Genomic DNA, 5,091 nt, shown 5'->3' with positions numbered 1-5,091 from the left:
TGTTTGTTTAAAATAGAGTATTTTTATTTCCTCCCTAACTCATCATCGAAGAGGTGGTGTCACACTTAGGTGACATCTAATTACTGGCTTATACTGTCTGACCTATGGCAACTTCCTCCACTTTATTCAGACTTTTCTAATCTTCTGTTTTTACTTTGTACGTCAAGCCTTGCTCATTTCCTTTAAGGAATGTACAGAACTCTGGAATACAGAAGTGAAGCGATGTTGACATACCACTTTTAAAGAAAAAACAACCAACGAACATAAAGTGTCACTCTCTGAATTGAGCCATAGCATAGTTCCCTTTAGGATCCTCTCCCCACCCGGCGTCAGCGTAAGCAGATGTATATCACTCCCGGGGTTCAGTGGACTAACTACAGGTTCCTTTCTAGGAATTGTGGTGTCGTTCTTTAAACAATTATTTAACCGTAGAAATCAATCACTCTCAAGCCTTTTTAATTCAACCGCACAAGTGAGACTTTCTAATGTCCTAGAGCACCCTGAGGGATGTGGTGAAAGGGGGAGGGGGGTGAGGTCCAACATGATGAAGTCAGTTTATAGAACCAGGACCAGAACAAAACTAGCTCAGCCAGAGCATTCAGAAAATCGTAGGGCCAGCTCGTCAGGTAAAGGCACTTACCACCAAGCCTGATGACCTGGGTTCAATCCCTGGAACCCACAGGGTGGAAGGAGAGAACTGACCCCCCCCCTGCCAGTTGTCCTTTGACCTCTATATGAGCTCCGTGGCTCATGTGCACAGCTCGTGGCTCATGTGCACGCACACACAGACAAACACACAAATAAATGTGTAAAAATATATTGAAAGGAAAATGGATAGTAAAAATTTGATGGAAAGAAATTGGAATGTGCTAGGGAGAAACAATCCAGCCGTCTTACCCCCTGTAGGGGGCAGTTTGGACGCCTCCACTTCCCCGTGTCCCTCTGCTAGCCCACAGCGCAGCTGTCAGAGCAGGGTCTGACCCAGCTTTTCCTGCACCCCCCCTGAGCTGGAAGTGCTTCAAGTGCATACTCTTCTAACTCTAGCCAATAACTCACTGCTGTGGGATAACCAACGGCCAGTGACTTGTCTGGACAAACTCTAAGGCTGTATGACGCTCTGGCGCGCTGTGGGATCAGGCAGAGGCTGGGGCATGGCTTCCACTTGCCCCCTTGCTTGATTTCTTCCTGTCTGTTCCTCTCTCTTTGATTTCCTCCTCCTTCAAGCCCTTCATTAACATATCGCATACACGGATCCATTTCTCCACTCTGAGCAGACCTGCCCTTAAGATACCCCGTTAAACTTCAAACACAGTAAAATGACATGTTTCAAAACTCTTGAGATAAGCAGAAAATAGAAAACGGTTCCAAAACAAAGGTGAGTTTTGATACACATAACTCAAGAGAAGGAATGGACTTGACCGTGGAAGAAGAGGCTAGCCCGAGCCACGGCGGGCTGTGCTTCCAGAGTGTCTGACAGTACTATGGAAAGTGTCCTGCCGCCGGGCTGGCCCCTGCATGGGCTCAGACTCCCAGATAACAGGATGGTAAAAGCGAATCTGCTTTGGTTGGAAGGGGAACGAGAGAGGGAGTTGACAACAGTGTAAAATCACCACGAAGCTCTGGGGATGCTGACTCCTCCTTTAAAGTTTATACTAAGATCTGTTGGGCGCCGGACGAGTGGACACCTTTCTTCTTTAAAGAGAAATAAATAAATCTATAATTTTATTAAGATAAAACTGAATGTGTGGTATGAAGTTCATGTTCAAACACTTTCACAGGCACCTCTCATGTGCCTAAGAGGATTCTACAAGATGATTGTAGCTGCCAGTCTAGACCATGCCCAGAACTGGTGGACCTTAAGAGTCAGGGCAGTATTTGGGGTGGGGCCAGGGCTCCAGCTGATTCGTAACATTTTTGTGTGTCAAGGACCAATGTGAAAGTCTCCTGAGACCAGGGCAGACAGTAACAAGCCACGGGGTGGCCATCAAACCCCTTGCCATAGCAGCAACCACCCCTGGGCACAGCACACACCCTCCCCTGTCCCCTCCACCGCAGGCATGGCAGCTGTCATTGGCACCATGAGACTTCAAGTCTACCTTTCTCCTTCCGATGTGTGGTTCCTATCCAAGTGATGGCAGTTCTGTCCTGCTGGTCCAGCTTTGTGCTCTCTTGTTGGGCATCACACACACACACACACCCCTTTAATCCCAGCAGAAGCAAGTGGAGCTCCTTGAGTGTGAGGCTACCTGGTTGACACAGGAAAAGCCTGTTCCAAAAATAAATGTTTCCTGTGTGTGGTCTTCTGGTGTTAAGAGGTCCCAGAGCAGTCTGTACCATGAGGGGACAAAGAGGCAGCTTTTCTAGATTCCAGGAAGTCACTGGGTATATGAGACATGTGCAACTTCTTCGTGGATTAAGAAGTGTTCCCAGACTCAGGTGAGTTGTTTCAAGGACTGTGTCTGAGAAAGGGGGATCTGGGAATAGGGGACAAATGGTGTGGTACTTTTCTTATTAGTGATATTTTGGGGTCCGACCTTGGAAACAAAGCAGGAGAAAGCTCCCTGGGAAGGAACAAGATTGTAATATGTGACCCACATCTTAGCTTCTCAGTTTCTTTTTGATTTATTATCTTCTTTTCATCCTCCCTCTCCCTCCCGCTCCCTCTCTCCCTCCCCTCCCCTTCCCTCTCCCCCTCTCCCTTCCCCTCCACTTCTCTCTTTTGCTCAGTTCAAAGGCCGTGAGATTCTCACTGATATCCTGTGGCCCAGCGGCCACAGATGTCCATCCCACTTCAGATAATAAGCAGGAGTTTCTGCGGCTTCTGTGTCCTCGGGGCCCTTGTGTCTCCGCCCATCACAGGTCATCAAGGACAGACCAACAGTAATGGGTCCAGCAAAGCCACTGTGTCCCCCATCGCGTCTCTAACAGAGCAAAAGAAAGGCCAGCGATGGAAAACCTGATTGTTTGCTTGCTTGTTTCAACTGCTCTCTAAGATTTTAAAACTTGGAACACCTCCAAACCATCAGGGAAGCAGAGAGAGTGTCCCCACACTCATCGACTCAGTTTAACCCTGGCTAATACTTTGCCATGAGTACTTCTCATGCAGAATTTGGGGAGCACTTCAAAGCAAATCCTGTGCCCGTAACCACTCCCCCTGGGCACGCAGCATGCCATGGCAGAGAACATTCTCTGCCCTAACCACGGTGTCATTAAAACACCTACAACAGTTAGCGTGTGTTTCCTCCTCGTTTCTATTCTTAGTCCACAGCACATCCAAGTAGCGGCAGCCGCCTCACGAAGCTCTTCCATGGCTTCCCTTTTTTCTCTACCCAGGGTTTGTCAAGGATCTCTCTGCCCTTTGGTCTTCTTTCCTCCTAAGACTTCTCTGGTAGACGAAAGGAGGGTCTTTTCTGCCCCCCTCCTCGTGACGTTGTTTTCAGGTAATGAATCTGATTTCTAAGTGTAAAACTGGTCAGATTTACTAATCAAAACATGTAAGTACCACTGTCAGGCTGCTGAGCAGACACTACCTGCCCGGCACTGGGAAGGCTGGGCCAGATGGATCCTGAAATCAAGGACAGCCTGAAATCCTGTCTCAACAACAACAACACAAAAACATCTCTTTGGCCAGAAACAAATGAAATCTCCTGTGGAGGAGACTGGCTCTACCCAGAGCCTTACAGCCCAATTTAATAGTAATTAAAATAATAAAGAGGTTTCCTGGTGGCAGTGGATTCGAACAAGAACAAATCCCATGGTAATATCTGAAGATTGGAAGTTGTGAAAGCCTGGCACACCCTTTGCCTGTTTCCACCTGTGTTTAACCATCTGTGTGCGTGAGCATGAGTGTGCATGTGTATGCATGAACATGCTCAAACTAAATGCAAAATAGAGGTTATTCTGAGATATTAAAAATTTGGAAAGTTTTTCTTCTTCCAAATGACATGTGAGTGCAGTAAATACGATGTAGGGCTAAAAAAAAAAAAAATTTATACTTAGCTTGGCATTTTTAAGGATTAGCCCTATTTTGCCTGAGAGAAAATGAAGGTCAGAGCTACAGAGTGCTGGGGTCCTATCTGTGCCCTAGCAGGTGGCAGAACCGACAATGGTCTCGTGGCCCTGGAATGCTCAGTTTCTGCCACACAACTTCCCATGAGGGGTACCTTGTCCACAGTCAGTCACCTAGCAACGGGGGAATGGGACTTAAATCCCATTTCAAGCCAGCGCCATACCACTGTGCCGTGGGGGGTCCACTGCTGCCCAGGAAGCTGCTAGCTCCTCCTGCTATTCTGGAAGCCCTGTTATTTCTTACTTCCTTGTCTATTATTCATATTCTAGTACAGTGACGGGCATCGGGAGGGTGCCGAGACCCAGCCGCAGAGGACTCCGCCTAGTGGAGGAGCCTAGGTCCTCTTTTCCTAAGGTCTTTGAGGCTGTAAGCTGGGATCACTCCTGGTTCTCAGGTGAAAAACTGAAACAGCAAATGAATGATGCCAGGCCGTGACTGCACATCAAGACAGAACATCCACTCGGCTTCCACTATGTCCTCAATTAGGGCCCACGCCTCACAAGATACAGATGTGCAGTGGAAGTCAGATCAGGTCCTACCATGTCACAGGACCCACCTCCCTCTGCCAAGGGGCATGAATGCCAAGGTCCCTGGTGGATCCTTAAAATGATGCCTTTTCCCCCTTTCCCTTTGTTCTTTATGAAGTACATCTTCACAGCTGGATTTGTCTCGTGTGGCTCGTCGGTGACCTTCTTCTCTGGCTATCTCGTGTGTTTGACATCTCTCACTCCTGGCATTGGTTGCTCGGCCGTAGCCAGTGCTGAGGGCCCATCTGCCTGAGCTGCTTCTGCCTGGAACTCCTCATCAGGACCAAGCTGCGCCAGCAGCTGTAGCGATGATCCACATGAACGCCAGCACGTGCTTCGTTCTCACGGAAACAGTCACACCTTCAAGGCGCATTCTAAAGCCAGAGCCCAGCACAGACGCAACAGTGGTGTTGGGGAGCCCACACCAGGAAGTGCACTTCATAAGGGGGGGCAGCAAAAGGGGTGTTTCCACAAAGCCACGGCAAGACAAACAAA

The sequence above is a fragment of the Peromyscus leucopus genome, chromosome 6, assembly GCF_004664715.2.
Source record: "Peromyscus leucopus breed LL Stock chromosome 6, UCI_PerLeu_2.1, whole genome shotgun sequence".
NCBI classification, from domain to species: Eukaryota; Metazoa; Chordata; class Mammalia; order Rodentia; family Cricetidae; genus Peromyscus; species Peromyscus leucopus.
The sequence above is the reverse complement of the archived record's forward strand: the minus strand, read 5'-3'. Positions refer to the sequence as shown.